This window comes from Eptatretus burgeri, chromosome 15, assembly GCF_056783735.1.
Source record: "Eptatretus burgeri isolate ZD-2024b chromosome 15, Ebu_testis_v1, whole genome shotgun sequence".
NCBI classification, from domain to species: domain Eukaryota; kingdom Metazoa; phylum Chordata; class Myxini; order Myxiniformes; family Myxinidae; genus Eptatretus; species Eptatretus burgeri.
In genome coordinates, this window is record NC_140975.1 from 50152134 (window position 1) to 50171181 (window position 19048).

The window sequence follows — 19048 nt, forward strand, 5'->3', positions numbered from 1 at the left end:
CCGCGCTGAGATAGTGTGAGAAGGGGGCCCCGTTCCTAACCCACTCCAGGCAGTGCCAGCGAGGCCCGCGGAGTCAGGGCGCCGCCGCCAGTTTGCGGCTCATCACCCGACGGGTAGGCTCGACGCGGTCTCGGCCCCAGGCCCGTCTGCCCCCTTGTAGTTGAGGGTGGTCCCTTTTTGCTTTGCTTTGAGTATATGTGTTGTCGGCGCCGTCTGTGAAGTAAAACTGTACAAGTGTTGCCGTGTGCTCGGTAGTCGGTGGTAGATCTGCATTGTTGCATTTGCTTTTTGTGCAGAATTGTTGTGTTTCTTCTACTTTTACATTTGCTTTTGGTGCATAATTGTATACTGTATGTGTGCTTTCCGTTTGCCGCGGAATAAATGTGCTTTATGTTGAACTGTTTTTCCCGTTTCGCTTCGTCTTTTCTTTTATTGAATCTCCATCTTACTTCACGTAAAGGGTTGGTCGTGGGCTAAATACGCCCAATAATTAATCGAACCGTCAAGGTTGACGATAACACCGCTCGGTTATCCCGATAGTACGGAACGGGTCGCTTAAGTGGCCCGTGTCCGAAGTCGACCTGCGGCGAGGTGCGATCGCCCGGTCTACCCTCCGTGTGGGTACTTAGGTAGGTCGAATTTGGCGAGCAACCCTATCCCACGCGGGGGGCCGATTGGCACGATCGTGGTGAGGCCGAAAGTCCCGGTCCGGAAACGCACGCGGTGGATTTGCCGATCCCGCGGACGGACAAAGTTTAGGCAGGATAACGGATTTGGACCGGACGGGTTCTCCACGCGATCGTGTGTGTTAAGCTCCAACGGGCAAAGCACATGTGTTCGCGTGGGGAACCCCTCGAGACGTGGGGCTTGTGTTTTTTTTATGCGCACGGTGACGTCATGGCTGCACGTGGGGTTGGAATCCGGCAGGAGGGGTATCCCTGCCGGATATTACCGTCCAAGGAGGGACGAGGAACACGTGCAGCTGCATGACGTCACGGGCAGGTGCAAAGTGGGCGAGCTGTGAGTTGCCGCGCTGGTGCTGCGCATGTGAAAAAAAAAAAAGGAAAAAGCAAGCCTCACTTTCGGGTGCACAGGATTCCTGGGCAAGGGGTGGAAACTAGTTAGGGGGAAGGGTTAGCATAGCTAGACCGGCTCCATGGGGCAGGGGTAAGTCCTCATGGGGCCCGTGGAATGGATTAGTTAGAGGGATTGTAGCCAGATTTAGGTTGGGAAATAAAATGATTTTTATGATTTAGAAGACAGTGACAGACAGTGAATGTGTAGTGGGGACGTAGCTTAGCTACGTAGTGTTAAAAGGAACGTGCTGTAGTTTAAGGGACGACGTGGGAGCACGAGTTAGTTCGGGGATGTAGTTAGGAGGATGGCAGAGTTCAGCGGTGTGTGTGTTGAAGAGTTGGTGAGTTGTGAGGTGAGTACTTGTTGAGTGAGTGAGGCCAGCGGGTCTGTGTGAGTGGAGCGAATGGGGAATGCATGGTGCGATGAGTGATTGGGGGGAGGAGTGACTCCCGCCCAAAGGACCCCCGGGGTCAGTGTAGAGTGAGTTAGGGGGTTAGTTATATTGAAAAATGGAGGTCATTTTGCTGTTGGTGGGAGTGTGGGCTCGAAACCCATTTGGAGGGGTGCAGGAGCCCTGTTGACAGGCTGGGAGCATGGCTGCGAAAGGTGAGTATCGCTGAGTGGGTACCCCGGGCACCAGGCTAGTCGGCCGTGGTAGGCCAAGGGCCCATGGGGGGCCGGGATAGCGTAGTGGGCACGGGTGCGCCCGCTTGGTGCGGGGGCGCCGTTAGCCGCGTGGGCAGTGTTGTGGGCATGGGTGACCCTTGGAAAGGGGCCCGGGAAGCCAGCCTGCCACGTGTGCGTTTCAGGGGAGGTGCCATGGGGGGCACTCCCCGGTGTTTAGGGAGCTGGTAGGCTCGGAGGCAGTGTAGTGCCCAGGGGTGCCATAGCGGGAGATTCGGCAGAGGGTCATGCCTGCCAAAGGGAGCCACGCGTCCCAGCCAAGAGACCGTGTGAGGGCACGGGAAGAAAATTGGGGGGCGAGGCCCGAAATTGTGAGGACACCAACACAGGCGACGGGAATCTGGGTTGTTAGAACCAATAGTTTAAGCGAGAGGCGCTTGTTGAAAGCCCCGGGGTAGTTTAACAGTTAAATGGATAGGGTAGAATAGGAAGTGTACCCCTCCGCACCATCCATCCCCTCGCTCTCGTTGTGGGCCGCTGGACCCACTTTGTGTTATAGATCGCTGAAGTCTGGGGAGGCCATTCTGAGGCTTCGTTGGGCCTCGACACAGGACGCGAGCTCTCCCTTATTCCCCTCCGGGAAGGGAACGTAGGGGTTGGGAGTAGGCTAGGTGACAGGATAGGTTAGCCGAACAAGGACAGTACAGGGGTTCGGGGACGATTTATAGTGGGGAAGTAAAAATAAAAAAATAAGTTGGGGCTAAATTTGGGTTTGACAAATTAAGGGAGTGGGTATAGACAGTGACAGGCAAAGGCGATAGGTTGGGAGGGAGACCGTAGAGTAGGTCCGAGCCCGCCTTCCAAGTGGCCAGCACCACCGCACTCCCTCCACCAACCTCCACTGAACGGCAAAGGCTGGCCAGCTTCATCTGCTGGCTGCGTTGCTGCAAGGCAAAGGCCGGCCCACTTCATCGGCAGCTGTTGTTTTGCTTCAAGGCCTGTGCCGGCCACGTCATCTGCTGGCTGTGTTTTTCTTCAAGGCCTGTGCCGGCCAGTTCGTCTGCCGGCTGTGTTTGCCTGCAGCGGCCTTCTTCTGCAGGCTGTGTTTGCCTGCTCACCTTTGCCATGCCATGCCCACTGCCCCTGTTCACCAGCCCCGTTCAATTTTTGCTTTGCCCCCCCCCCCCTGTTCATTGCCATGTGCGCCAGGATCAAAGCAACAGTTTGCAATCTGCAAGAACTGCCCTGTTGGCAGCTACAACACGGGCCTGCAGTGGCGGCCCGTGCACCATGTTTGTGTCCATCCATCCATCAGTTGTGTTCATTACGTGTGCCACTTGAGCTGGCACGGAGACTGCGTTTGTGCAGCCCATGCACCGTTGTGGTTCACTGGGTTCATTTCAAAATGGAAGGCCTTGGACTGCGTGTGAGCAGCTGGCCACGTTCCCTGTCAACTGCATTGGTTGAGCCAGAGACTGCGTGCGAGCAGCCTGGCCCCCTGCTAACTGCTTTCTTTTTGCAGAGCTCATTGATCCTGGGCCATGGTTTAGTGTAAAATTTGTAAGTTAAGGTTAAGATGTACTGTACATATGAGTGCGCCCCCAGCATGTCTGTCTTAGTGCCGGCAATTTTATTTAAGTCGTCCGTGTGAGTGAGTTTGTTTAGGTAGTTACTCAGCCCTCAGGTTATTTATTTTGGGGACACGAATACCATGAATGTCGCACTCAGGGATCCGTCGGTAAAATGTACTAGGGGAGAACTACACATGATGGCACACGAAAATTTGACGACTCTGGACGAGTCTGTAAAAAGGGGAGGGGGTAGTGTTGTGGTTGACGAAATTCGCAAACCACCATTCAGGTCCCATAGGTGAGATATCTCTGTAAGTATATGTGTAGTTAGGCCCAAACCCGTTGTTTCAAGGGAATAAATGTCATTCATTCGGGCTGCGACCCGTAAGGATAGCCGTTTTTCTTTTACTATCTTTATTTTGGACCAACCGCCATTACTACCACCACAACCACCACCAACCACGTCTCAACAGCCATCACACAACAACCACCAACCGCAACGCCGCTTCACAACAACAACGCCAACAGCCACGACCTTTACCGTCACATCTCGCCCTCGCAACCATCGCATCACCGCCATTCCCGCGCCGCTTGTGGGCACCGATCCTGGACTCGTACAGGGCGCACACCGAGCAGCGGGTGCAAAAACACCAGCCTTTCCGAGAAATCGGATCAAGAATGATTCACGCCCACTTCTGTTCCGTCCTATCAGCGAGCGTGGGGCGATTTGGCCCCGCCTCCAGGCGCGTCGGAGTATAATCGCTATATGCAGATTCGCGGATCAAGAATGATTCACGCCCACTTTTCCTTCGTCCAATGGGCGAGCGTGGCTCCGCCCCCGAGCCATTCCTGATCCAAAAATATGCATATGATTTCTCCTGTCGGACTATAAAGCACCGAGCGCGGAGCGAATCGAGGCAGTTGGACGGAGTTGAGAAGAGTGTAGAGTGGGAGAGTTGGAGAGTTGTGGCAGCGGCGAAGGCAGTCGAGAGAGTGTCTGTCGGGGTCCGGAGAGGCTGGAGAAGCCAAGAATCTTTGTGGAGGTCGGCGCTCGTGTCAGAGTCGGGGAGCTGCGGAGAGGGGAGGCCGGTAACGCGACCGAGGTCGCGGTGGAGTCGCTCGTCGCGGGACCCAAGCCAGCCAGATATCCTCTTCCCCCCCCCGAGCATCAACAACCCCCTCCTGTCCCCCCCCCCGCGCTGAGATAGTGTGAGAAGGGGGCCCCGTTCCCACCCCATTCCAGGCAGTGCCAGCGAGGCCCGCGGAGTCGGGGCGCCGCCGCCACTTTGCGGCTCAGCACCAGATGGGTAGGCTCGACGCGGTCTCGGCCCCAGGCCCGTCTGCCCCCTTGTAGTTGAGGGTGGTCCCTTTTTCTTTTGCTTTGAGTATATGTGTTGTCGGCGCCGTCTGTGAAGTAAAACTGTGTAAGTGTTGCCTTGTGCTCGGTAGTCGGTAGTAGATCTGCATTGTTGCATTTGCTTTTTGTGCAGAATTGTTGTGTTTCTTCTACTTTTACATTTGCTTTTGGTGCATAATTGTATATGTGTACTTTCCGTTTGCCGCGGAATAAATGTGCTTTATGTTGAACTGTTTTTCCCGTTTCGCTTGTCTTTTCTTTTATTGAATCTCCATCTTACTTCATGTAAAGGGTTGGTCGTGGGCAAAATACGCCCAATAATTAATCGAACCGTCGAGGTTGACGATAACACCGCTCGGTTATCCCGATAGTATGGAACGGGTCGCTTAAAGTGGCCCGTGTCCGAAGTCGACCTGCGGCGAGGTGCGATCGCCCGGTCTACCCTCCGTGTGGGTACTTATGTAGGTCGAATTTGACGAGCAACCCTATCCCACGCGGGGGGCCGATTGGCACGATCGTGGTGAGGCCGAAAGGCCCACCCGTGACTAGTTCCCGGCGTTAGTCCGAGAGGGTCACGACGGGATTGTCCGTCCGGTGGGCGACGTGCCGCGATTCGAGTTACGTGGCCGCTCGCACGCCGGCGGGCGCGAATCCGCAACACTGTTGTCAAGAGTGGGAAACAAACCCATCCCCCTCCTCGCGGCACTGGTGTCGGAGAGCGGGAAAACGGGCTCTACTGTCTCCAGCTAAATTCACGGGAATCGGTCCAGGGGTGAGAGGAGCGACCCCCGATTCCCTCCAAATTACGAGCGATTCAAATTAACCCTTTACGAGAAATAAGATGGCGTCTCAAGGCGAGCGAGAGCCGGGGGTATTAGAAATGGATTTAGAATGTGTAGAATCCATTGTCCAGGATGAAAACCCTGTGCAGGAAATGTTGGTTGTGCAGGAACACGAACTCCCCCAACTGAACCCAGAGCCCGAAATAGGTGCGGCGGCGGCCGCGGTGTATGACACCTCCCCTCCCCCTCTCCACCAAAACCCCCCGATCCTTGCCGAATCGGCTCACCCAAGCGCACCCGACATGGCCCAGCTATGCGCCATGCTGGCGGCAATGACAGCGATGATGAATGCGGATGCGCAACAAATGAATGCGAACATGAACAAGCAAATGCACGAAGTGAAAACGAAAATGGATACAAACACAAATGAAATGAAAAACGAAATAAAAGGCATGAACAAGCAAATGCACGAAATGAAAACGAAGATGGATACAAACACAAACGAAATAAAAGGCATGAACGAAAATATGGAAACAAACGCACTCAAAATGAAGGAAGAAATGAAAGAGCTGCGGGGTGAGACGCAGAGCATGGGCCGAAGCCTGCAGGCGGGCATGAAGGCAGTAACCGGGGAGCTTAAAATGGCGACTCCACGTGTGGGAGCGAACGAGCTGGGAGGGAGTGCAACGGCTGTCGGGCCCGCGGTGGAGGCAGGTCAGGAAAAAATAATTCGGGGGACGTGTTGGGCGAGGGTCGTGACGGAAAAAGTGACGGTAACCGAGAGGGAAAAACTAATTGAGGTGACAGAGACGTGCACGAGGGAGATAACAAGGGAAGAGACGGAAATAATAGTTGAGACAAGGGAGGTAAAGGGTGAAGAGGTGACTGAGTTGGCAGAGACACGGGAGATGGGAACGATAGAGGGAAGACTACACGATGAAGACGGGGATAGAGACGCACACACACACACACACGGAGGTAGTGGAGGACAATGGGGGTGAGCTGATGGACTGGGTGGAGACCCAGTGCGAGCAGCGGGATGGCCTCCTCCAGGAACGAGGGGAGGGAGTATGCCCCCTTGAGGCGAGTCACGACCAGGTGGGTTCGGTCGTGCTTTGCGAGGTCGAGGGGAGGAGTGCTGTGGACAGGTGCACGGAGAGCTTGGGGGGTATAGAGGCCCCGGAGACCCTTGTGGGGACACGAATCCCCAGTGTGGTTGTCCCGGTGTGTGTGGTGTCGAGGTGTGTGTTCACGAGTGAGGCGAAATGCGTGCTACAACGCACGCATAGCACGGGTGCAAGGGCGTGTGTGAGAGCGACCGGGTGGGTGACAAAGACCCCGTGTGCGGAAGCGACCCCGTGTGTGAGTGGTGTGGTGGTAAGTGTGCAGAAGGGCGTGCTTCCCAGCGCGCCGTGTGTGAGTGAAACACCGCGGTTGAGTGCCCCCGCGTGTGTGAGTGAGGCACGGTGTATGAGTGAGGAACCGCGGATGAGTGCCCCCGCGTGTGTGTGAGGCACGGTGTATGAGTGAGGAACCGCGGATGAGTGCCCCCGCGTGTGTGAGTAGTATGGTTTGTGTGAGGGTAATGGCATGCGTGAGTGAGCGGCCGAGTGTGAGGGATACAGCGTGTGCAAGGTCGCTGTGTGTGAGGGAGATGTCGGTCGGCATGCGGGAGCATGCAGCCGCGTCTCCCGGTGTGAATGTAATGGTGAGGTGTGTTAGCGTCGTAACACGCAGGTGTGCGTGGGTTGCATGGAGACTACGACGGCGACATGTGAGGGACAAAAGCCGGGTAGCGGCTGCAGCTGTTTCGGGAACCGTGCCGGGTTCACCCAGCAGCGAGCGCGAGGTCCGTGCTGTGCAACGCACGAGGCCCCCACGTGCTCGCTTGCGAGAGTGAAGTCCCGGTCCGGAAACGCACGCGGTGGATTTGCCGATCCCGCGGACGGACAAAGTTTAGGCAGGATAACGGATTTGGACCGGACGGGTTCTCCACGCGTTCGTGTGTGTTAAGCTCCAACGGGCAAAGCACATGTGTTCGCGTGGGGAACCCCTCGAGACGTGGGGCTTGTGTTTTTTTTTTATGCGCACGGTGACGTCATGGCTGCAAGTGGGGTTGGAATCCGGCAGGAGGGGTATCCCTGCCGGATGGTACCGTCCAAGGAGGGACGAGGTACACGTGCAGCTGCATGACGTCACGGGCAGGTGCAAAGTGCGCGAGCTGTGAGTTGCCGCGCTGGTGCTGCGCATGTGAAAAAAAAAATGAAAAAGCAAGCCTCACTTTCGGGTGCACAGGATTCCCGGGCAAGGGGTGGAAGACCCCCTTACCAGGGCACAGGATGGAAACTAGTTAGGGGGAAGGGTTGGCATAGCTAGACCGGCTCCATGGGGCAGGGGTAAGTCCTCAGGGGCCCGTGGAATGGATTACTTAGAGGGATTGTAGCCAGATTTAGGTTGGGAAATAAAATGATTTTTATGATGTAGAAGACAGTGACAGACAGTGAATGTGTAGTGGGGACGTAGCTTAGCTACGTAGTGTTAAAAGGAACGTGCTGTAGTTTAAGGGACGACGTGGGAGCACGAGGTAGTTAGGGGAAGTAGTTAGGAGGATGGCAGAGTTCAGCGGTGTGTGTGTTGAAGAGTTGGTGAGTTGTGAGGTGAGTACTTGCTGAGTGAGTGAGGCCAGCGGGTCTGTGTGAGTGGAGCGAATGGGGAATGCATGGTGCGATGAGTGATGGGGGGAGGAGTGACTCCCGCCCAAGGGACCCCCGGGGTCAGTGTAGAGTGAGTTAGGGGGTTAGTTAAATTGAAAAATGGAGGTCGTTTTGCTGTTGGTGGGAGTGTAGGCTCGAAACCCATTTGGAGGGGTGCAGGAGCCCTGTTGACAGGCTGGGAGCGTGGCTGCGAAAGGTGAGTATCGCTGAGTGGGTACCCCGGGCACCAGGCTAGTCGGCCGTGGTAGGCCAAGGGCCCATGGGGGGGCCGGGATAGCGTAGTGGGCACGGGTGCGCCCGCTTTGTGCGGGGGCCCGGGGCGCCGTTAGCCGCGTGGGCAGTGTTGTGGGCATGGGTGACCCTTGGAAAGGGGCCCGGGAAGCCAGCCTTCCACGTGTGCGTTTCAGGGGAAGTGCCATGGGGGGCACTCCCCGGTGTTTAGGGACCTGGTAGGCTCGGAGGCAGTGTAGTGCCCGGGGGTGCCATAGCGGGAGATTCGGCAGAGGGTCATGCCTGCCAAAGGGAGCCACGCGTCCCAGCCATGAGACCGTGTGAGGGCACGGGAAGAAAATTGGGGGGCGAGGCCCGAAATTGTGAGGACACCAACACAGGCGACGGGAATCTGGGTTGTTAGAACCAATAGTTTAAGCGAGAAGCGCTTGTTGAAAGCCCCGGGGTAGTTTAACAGTTAAATGGATAGGGTAGAATAGGAAGTGTTCCCCTCCGCACCATCCATCCCCTCGCTCTCGTTGTGGGCCGCTGGACCCACTTTGTGTTATAGATCGCTGAAGTCTGGGGAGGCCATTCTGAGGCTTCGTTGGGCCTCGACACAGGACGCTAGCTCTCCCTTATTCCCCTCCGGGAAGGGAACGTAGGGGTTGGGAGTAGGCTAGGTGACAGGATAGGTTAGCCGAACAAGGACAGTACAGGGGGTTAGGGGACGATTTATAGTGGGGAAGTAAAAATAAAAAAATAAGTTGGGGCTAAATTGGGGTTTGACAAATTAAGGGAGTGGGTATAGACAGTGAAAGGCAAAGGCGATAGGTTGGGAGGGAGACCGTAGAGTAGGTCCGAGCCCGCCTTCCAAGTGGCCAGCACCACCGCACTCCCTCCACCAACCTCCACTGAATGGCAAAGGCTGGCCAGCTTCATCTGCTGGCTGCGTTGCTGCAAGGCAAAGGCCGGCCCACTTCATCGGCAGCTGTTGTTTTGCTTCAAGGCCTGTGCCGGCCACGTCATCTGCTGGCTGTGTTTTTCTTCAAGGCCTGTGCCGGCCAGTTCGTCTGCCGGCTGTGTTTGCCTGCAGCGACCTTCTTCTGCAGGCTGTGTTTGCCTGCTCACCTTTGCCATGCCATGCCCACTGCCCCTGTTCACCAGCCCCGTTCAATTTTTGCTTTGCCCCCCCTGTTCATTGCCATGTGCGCCAGGATCAAAGCAACAGTTTGCAAGCTGCAAGAACTGCCCTGTTGGCAGCTACAACACGGGCCTGCAGTGGCGGCCCGTGCACCATGTTTGTGTTCATCCATCCATCCGTTGTGTTCATTGCGTGTGCCACTTGAGCTGGCACAGAGACTGCGTTTGTGCAGCCCATGCACCGTTGTGGTTCACTGGGTTCATTTCAAAAGGGAAGGCCTTGGACTGCGTGTGAGCAGCCGGCCACGTTCCCTGTCACCTGCATTGGTTGAGCCAGAGACTGCGTGCGAGCAGCCTGGCCCCCTGCTAACTGCTTTCTTTTTGCAGAGCTCATTGATCCTGGGCCATGGTTTAGTGTAAAATTTGTAAGTTAAGGTTAAGATGTACTGTACATATGAGTGCGCCCCGGCATGTCTGTCTTAGCGCCGGCAATTTTATTTAAGTCGTCCGTGTGAGTGAGTTTGTTTAGGTAGTTACTCAGCCCTCAGGTTATTTATTTTGGGGACACGAATACCATGAATGTCGCACTCAGGGATCCGTAGGTAAAATGTACTAGGGGAGAACTACACATGATGGCACACGAAAATTTGACGACTCTGGACGAGTCTGGAAAAAGGGGAGGGGGTAGTGTTGTGGTTGACGAAATTCGCAAACCACCATTCAGGTCCCATAGGTGAGATATCTCTGAAAGTATATGTGTAGTTCGGCCCAAACCCGTTGTTTAAAGGGAATAAATGTCATTCATTCGGGCTGCGACCCTTCAGGATAGCCGTTTTTCTTTTACTATCTTTATTTTTAGACCAACCGCCATTACTACCACCACAACCACCACCAACCACGTCTCAACAGCCATCACACAACAACCACCAACCGCAACGCCGCTTAACAACAACAACAACGCCAACAGCCACGACCTTTACCGTCACATCTCGCCCTCGCAACCATCGCATCACCACCATTCCTGCGCCGCTTGTGGGCACCGATCCTGGACTCGTACAGGGCGCGCACCGAGCAGCGGGTGCAAAAACACCAGCCTTTCCGAGAAATCGGATCAAGAATGATTCACGCCCACTTCTGTTCCGTCCTATCAGCGAGCGTGGGGCGATTTGGCCCCGCCTCCAGGCGCGTCGGAGTATAATCGCTATATGCAGATTCGCGGATCAAGAATGATTCACGCCCACTTTTCCTTCGTCCAATGGGCGAGCGTGGCTCCGCCCCCGAGCCATTCCTGATCCAAAAATCTGCATATGATTTCTCCTGTCGGACTATAAAGCACCGAGCGCGGAGCGAATCGAGGCAGTTGGACGGAGTTGAGAAGAGTGGAGAGTGGGAGAGTTGGAGAGTTGTGGCGGCGGCGAAGGCAGTCGAGAGAGTGTCTGTCGGGGTCCGGAGAGGCTGGAGAAGCCAAGAATCTTTGTGGAGGTCGGCGCTCGTGTCAGAGTCGGGGAGCTGCGGAGAGGGGAGGCCGGTAACGCGACCGAGGTCGCGGTGGAGTCGCTCGTCGCGGGACCCAAGCCAGCCAGATATCCTCTTCCCCCCCCGAGCATCAACAACCCCCTCCTGTTTCCCCCCCCCCCCGCGCTGAGATAGTGTGAGAAGGGGGGCCCGTTCCCACCCCATTCCAGGCAGTGCCAGCGAGGCCCGCGGAGTCAGGGCGCCGCCGCCAGTTTGCGGCTCATCACCAGACGGGTAGGCTCGACGTGGTCTCGGCCCCAGGCCCGTCTGCCCCCTTGTAGTTGAGGGTGGTCCCTTTTTCTTTTGCTTTGAGTATATGTGTTGTTGGCGCCGTCTGTGAAGTAAAACTGTATAAGTGTTGCCGTGTGCTCGGTAGTCGGTAGTAGATCTGCATTGTTGCATTTGCTTTTTGTGCAGAATTGTTGTGTTTCTTCTACTTTTACATTTGCTTTTGGTGCATAATTGTATATGTGTGCTTTCTGTTTGCCGCGGAATAAATGTGCTTTATGTTGAACTTTTTTTCCCGTTTCGCTTCGTCTTTTCTTTTATTGAATCTCCATCTTACTTCACGTAAAGGGTTGGTCGTGGGCTAAATACGCCCAATAATTAATCGAACCGTCGAGGTTGACGATAACACAGCTCAGTTATCCCGATAGTACGGAACGGGTCGCTTAAAGTGGCCCGTGTCCGAAGTCGACCTGCGGCGAGGTGCGATCGCCCGGTCTACCCTCCGTGTGGGTACTTAGGTAGGTCGAATTTGGCGAGCAACCCTATCCCACGCGGGGGGCCGATTGGCACGATCGTGGTGAGGCCGTAAGGCCCACCCGTGACTAGTTCCCGGCGTTAGTCTGAGAGGGTCACGACGGGATTGTCCGTCCGGTGGGCGACGTGCAGCGATTCGAGTTACGTGGCCGCTCGCACGCCGGCGGGCGCGAATCCGCAACACTGTTGTCAGGAGTGGGACACAAACCCATCCCCCTCCTCGCGGCACTGGTGTCGGAGAGCGGGAAAACGGGCTCTCCTGTCTCCAGCTAAATTCACGGGAATCGGTCCAGGGGTGAGAGGAGCGACCCCCGATTCCCTCCAAATTACGAGCGATTCAAATTAACCCTTTACGAGAAATAAGATGGCGTCTCAAGGCAAGCGGGAGCCGGGGGTATTAGAAATGGATTTGGAATGTGTAGAATCCATGGTCCAGGATGAAAACCCCGTGCAGGAAATGTTGGTTGTGCAGGAACACGAACTCCCCCAACTGAACCCAGAGCCCGAAATAGGTGCGGCGGCGGCCGCGGTGTATGACACCTCCCCTCCCCCTCTCCACCAAAACCCCCCGATCCTTGCCGAATCGGCTCACCCAAGCGCACCCGACTTGGCCCAGCTATGCGCCATGCTGGCGGCAATGACAGCGAAGATGAATGCGGATGCGCAACAAATGAATGCGAACATGAACAAGCAAATGCACGAAGTGAAAACGAAAATGGATACAAAAACAAATGAAATAAAAAACGAAATAAAAGGCATGAACAAGCAAATGCACGAAATGAAAACGAAGATGGATACAAACACAAACGAAATAAAAGGCATGAACGAAAATATGGAAACAATCGCACTCAAAATGAAGGAAGGAATGAAAGGGCTGCGGGGTGAGACGCAGAGCATAGGCCGAAGCCTGCAGGCGGGCATGAAGGCAGTAACCGGGGAGCTGAAAATGGCGACTCCACGTGTGGGAGCGAACGAGCTGGGAGGGAGTGCAACGGCTGTCGGGCCCGCGGTGGAGGCGGGTAAGGAAAAAATAATTCGGGGGACGTGTTGGGCGAGGGTCGTGACGGAAAAAGTGACGGTAACCGAGAGGGAAAAACTAATTGGCGTGAAGGAGACGTGCACGAGGGAGATAACAAGGGAAGAGACGGAAATAATAGTTGAGACAAGGGAGGTAAAGGGTGAAGAGGTGACTGAGTTGGCAGAGACACGGGAGATGGGAACGATAGAGGGAAGACTACACGATGAAGACAGGGATAGAGACGCACACACACACACGGAGGTAGTGGAGGACAATGGGGGTGAGCTGGTGGACTGGTGGAGACCCAGTGCGAGCAGCGGGATGGCCTCCTCCAGGAACGAGGGGAGGGAGTATGCCCCCTTGAGGCGAGTCACGACAAGGTGGGTTCGGTCGTGCTTTGCGAGGTCGAGGGGAGGAGTGCTGTGGACAGGTGCACGGAGAGCTTGGGGGGTATAGAGGCCCCGGAGACCCTTGTGGGGACACGAATCCCCAGTGTGGTTGTCCCGGTGTGTGTGGTGTCGAGGTGTGTGTTCACGAGTGAGGCGAAATGCGTGCTGCAACGCACGCATAGCACGGGTGCAAGGGCGTGTGTGAGAGCGACCGGGTGGGTGACAAAGACCCCGTGTGCGGAAGCGACCCCGTGTGTGAGTGGTGTGGTGGTAAGTGTGAAGAAGGATTTGCCGATCCCGCGGACGGACAAAGTTTAGGCAGGATAACGGATTTGGACCGGACGGGTTCTCCACGCGATCGTGTGTGTTAAGCTCCAACGGGCAAAGCACATGTGTTCGCGTGGGGAACCCCTCGAGACGTGGGGCTTGTGTTTTTTTTTTATGCGCACGGTGACGTCATGGCTGCACGTGGGGTTGGAATCCGGCAGGAGGGGTATCCCTGCCGGATAGTACCGTCCAAGGAGGGACGAGGTACACGTGCAGCTGCATGACGTCACGGGCAGGTGCAAAGTGCGCAAGCTGTGAGTTGCCGCGCTGGTGCTGCGCATGTGAAAAAAAAAAAAGGAAAAAGCAAGCCTCACTTTCGGGTGCACAGGATTCCCGGGCAAGGGGTGGAAGACCCCCTTACCAGGGCACAGGATGGAAACTAGTTAGGGGGAAGGGTTAGCATAGCAAGACTGGCTCCATGGGGCAGGGGTAAGTCCTCATGGGGCCCGTGGAATGGATTAGTTCGAGGGATTGTAGCCAGATTTAGGTTGGGAAATAAAATGATTTTTATGATTTAGAAGACAGTGACAGACAGTGAATGTGTAGTGGGGACGTAGCTTAGCTACGTAGTGTTAAAAGGAACGTGCTGTAGTTTAAGGGACGACGTGGGAGCACGAGTTAGTTAGGGGATGTAGTTAGGAGGATGGCAGAGTTCAGCGGTGTGTGTGTTGAAGAGTTGGTGAGTTGTGAGGTGAGTACTTGTTGAGTGAGTGAGGCCAGCGGGTCTGTGTGAGTGGAGCGAATGGGGAATGCATGGTGCGATGAGTGATTGGGGGGAGGAGTGACTCCCGCCCAAGGGACCCCCGGGGTCAGTGTAGAGTGAGTTAGGGGGTTAGTTAAATTGAAAAATGGAGGTCGTTTTGCTGTTGGTGGGAGTGTAGGCTCGAAACCCATTTGGAGGGGTGCAGGAGCCCTGTTGACAGGCTGGGAGCGTGGCTGCGAAAGGTGAGTATCGCTGAGTTGGTACCCCGGGCACCAGGCTAGTCGGCCGTGGTAGGCCAAGGGCCCATGGGGGGCCGGGATAGCGTAGTGGGCACGGGTGCGCCCGCTTGGTGCGGGGACCCGGGGCGCCGTTAGCCGCGTGGGCAGTGTTGTGGGCATGGGTGACCCTCGGAAAGGGGCCTGGGAAGCCAGCCTGCCACGTGTGCGTTTCAGGGGAGGTGCCATGGGGGGCACTCCCCGGTGTTTAGGGACCTGGTAGGCTCGGAGGCAGTGTAGTATATGTGTGTGTATATGTATATATATATATATATATATATATATATATATATATATATATATATATATATATGTGTGTATATGTATATATATATATATATATATATATATATATATATATATATATATGTGTATATGTATATATATAAGTAGGGTGAATATACTGATTCTGGCTCACTTTTCCCTATGTAAATGAATGGAGGATTTTCAGTGATTCCCTTTTTTTTTTCCTAAAAATAAACCCCCTTTTTATCCCAAGGTATATTTATTTGTCTCCCCTTTTAACCTAGGGGTTCTCTATTCAAATAACCCATACAACAAGATAAAGATTTGTTCAAGTAGCAAAGTAGTAATGTGATTTGTTAAAGGTGATTCGAAAGAAATATTTGAAACGTCTAAGCCCCGGGACACTCTTTATCAAATAACCGATGTATATTGTTTAGCTCACTCATTGAACCTATAAAGATTTGTTTATTCTCAAATTCCTTCAATAGTTTAACTTTCTTTGCACAATAATCCCCATCTAAAATATTTAAAAACAAAACATTTGAATCTTTATATTTTTTAAGATACCCTTTTGTGCCATTACGAAATGATAAACTTCTCTTAATGCTCTTGTTTGACCACCTCCTGAGCCACATATCATTTTGAGATTATAGTAAATTGTTTTTTCATTGTTCAATTGATAACCATCAAAGTTTTCAGTCCATTCAAGGATATTCATTTTTTTCTTTACATCCTCTAACTTACTAGTTTTTAAATTGATTCGCTTATTTGTTTTATTTACCTTTGTTTTAGTTATTTTTTCAATAAGACTTATTTGATATTTTTCACATTCATTATGTTTTCCATTTATATACCAAGACTGAGATTTTCTCCACTCTTTAGTTTGATTAATACTTGGTTTAACCATTTATATATTGTGAAAAAATGCGGCGGTAGCCCTTAAAAAACCCTAACCCATCTTCCCATCGTTAAAACACAATCTATTCTATTCACTCTATCATACAATATCCATATGGAACACAATCTATTCCATTATCTAAAATAAATCTCTTATCATCAAAGGCTCCTAATGCCTTTTTATTTACTTCTTCACTATATATGTTATGTTTATAACTTCTTATTGTATTCATTTTCCTATATTCTTCTTTCTTATTCATCAAACAATTATAATAATTTCTAAAAGTTATTGATTTCTTTATTACATATTTCTTTATTCCCTTTAACCTCTTATCAATCTGATCACCATACTTATAAGCATATGCCTTTGCTCTCAATCCAATAAACTCACTCATTACTTTTCCACCCAACTCATCCTTAAACTTACCAATAACCTTTTCATTCTTTTTGGAAAATAACTCACTCTTCTTGCTGAAATTACTTGTATCATATACTCCAATATTTTTCTTCATATCTTCATAAACATCATCAGTTTTTATATCTAAGATAAAACTATCAGTGTCCATATACAACAATGAAACATTTTCACCATACTCTTTCTTTAAGTCATTATACAAATAATCATACATCAATATCTTTGATAAATCAAGAACTGCTGTTCCAATATAAATTGGTTTATCCATTACAATACTTTCCTTTTTCATATGAATTGCAGAAAAGTTCTCTGAAAAAACCTCTTCTCTCTCAAAACTTGGTTTATTTTTCAATCTCGAAGCTTCTTTCCAAGATGTTGCGAATCTAATGTTTTGCCTGTTTCTAACATTTTCCATAGTCTTTCCAAATACAGCATTATTCATTAATTTATAAAAGTCCCCTTCAAATTTTACTTTTGTATTTGCTCTCATATCTGTATTGAATTGAATATACTTTTTCACCCAAGGACTTTGTTTAAATTTTAAAACTCTATGAATTTTAGCTACTCTCAATCCTTTTCTCAAAAACTGTTTTAAGCTTCTCTGATGCAAAACATATCCCTCTTTATCATAGAATGTTGTTAATAACCTTTCTGTTGATTTACCTTTAATATTAAAACTTTTATGATAATCACTGAACCATTCTTTCTTTGGGGTTTCTTTCTCACATGCAAAAGGAAGATCTTTATGCTTATTATGAAGATCACTCGGGTACCTCAAATCAACTTCAAAATAATAAACTTCTTCTTCGTCATTCAAGTCCTCTTGAGAAGAAATAACAATATTCATCAAAGCCTTTTCATAATCCTTTTCTTCCACCCACTCGAATTTACCATAAGGCAGAGATTGAGACATTGCCCATCCATACAAATTATTAGCATCAAAATACATCAAATAATTACTATCTTTTTCACTATCATAATTTGGAAGATATTTATTATTTGCTTTAGCATATCTTTTTGAACATACTTGTGATATTCCACCTCTCTTGGACTTCTCAATCATCAAAAGCATATCAACATCACTGATTAAATCTATATCTTGTTTTGTCATTTTCAACATTGCACTCCAAGCTAAACCAGGAGCTGTGAAATAGTGGGCAGGATCTAATCCATAACAATTTTTATTATGACAGAGTGATCTAAAAGCTTCAAACACATCAGCTAAGAATAAAACATCTGTTTTTAGATATAAATCATGATATTCTCCAAGGTTCTTTATCTTAAATATTTTCCATATTTCTTGTGCGTGTTTATATTCCTTATCACTTATCTCTTCTTCATAAAGGTTATTATAGAAACTTTCTTTTGAAGGAAGTTGTGTTTCTTTAAATCTCATAAATGAATCCATATAATCATAAGGATAAATTCCCTTACTTGTAAGAATTTTCTCTTTACTTTGAATTTCATTCCTTGTTTGAATTTCCTCTCTCGTAAGAATTCCTTCTTTAATCAGAATTTCATCTTTAATCTGAATTTCATTCATTGTTCGAATTTTCTGTATAATTAGAATTTCATCTTCAGTTAGAATGTCTTCATTAATTTCCTCATTAATTAGAATTTCCTCTTTACTTTGAATTCTCTCTTTAATCTGAATTTCCTCTTTTGGAAAGAATGAATTAAGATTTGGAAAAGAGTCCGTGGAGCTTAGATTTGATGCGAGGTAGGCTAGTGGTGTTCCCATAAACTTGTAAAAATCTAGAAACCTAATACGAGTTAAAGGTTTTGTGAATATCATTTTTGTAAATGAAATATACTTTTGACTTGTGTTTGTTATGGCAGAAATATTCCCTGGTGTTTTTGAAAGTTCATTTATAAATAGATGTGTATCATAATTGGCACTGTTGTGAAGAAAGACTGGAATAAAAGAAGGTAATTTATAATTAAGATTACAACAGGAATGAGCGGGACCTCTATATTTACCAGTAAGATGACAATGATCCCTAACTTTAGACTCCTTAATTTCCCCCTCACAAATATGACAGATATTGTTCTTTCTAAATTTTAATTTTTCTTCTTTGGTTAATTTCATCGGTTCATTTGTTTCTTTCATTAATTTAGTGAGTCTTATACAATCCTTTTCTAATCGTTTTACAAACTCTTGTGAAGCTTACTTCTTTAATCAGCTGGGTTTTTCCCTGCTGGGAAAAGCTGCTGGGCTTTTCCACGATAATGTTCAAGTTTGTTATACTTTTCTCCAACAGATGATTTGATATAATAACAGAAACCACAAGGAATATATTTTTGATATTTATTTGTATATGATTCTTTTGGATTAGGAGAAGCAGTATTAATCTTTTTAAGGATACACTCAAAATCAGCGCATATCACAAATGGGTGCATGATAGATTTATGATAATCTTCAAAAGAAATCTTTTCACCAGGTTTAGGCATTGTAATTACAGCTGATTTATGATTACTACAATATTTTGAATGTTGTTCTAATCGTTCTTTTGTATGAAATGAATTAAGACATCGCTTACAAGGATATATTGTTTGCTGTTCTGAATACCTGAGAAGAGATTAATCTTGATAAATTATTGATGTATGTGTAATGTGAATTCTTTCCAACACTAAAATATAAAAGATCAATGTGTGTTTCTTCATTTTTATAGGTGTTTGAAATTTTTAATATTTGAACTTTGTTTGTATCCATTAATCCATATACATTAATAGAAAGATTATTCTTTTTCTCAAATTTAGGAATATCTGTTAGTGGCATTGGGAATTTAAAATCTTTAATGTCCAAGGTATTCTCATATTTCATATATTGTTTTACTCTTTCTGAATTACATTTTGGTGGATGAAAGTGAGCAAGAACAGACCAGAGAAAACATTTATTATCATTGTTCTTAATATTAACAACTGCCTTCTTTAGTTTTATTTCTTTTGGTAATTCAATATAAGAAGAAGCTTTAAGAGGGTTTGATTTTAGAATGTGTATATCTAAAAAGATGATTTTTTAA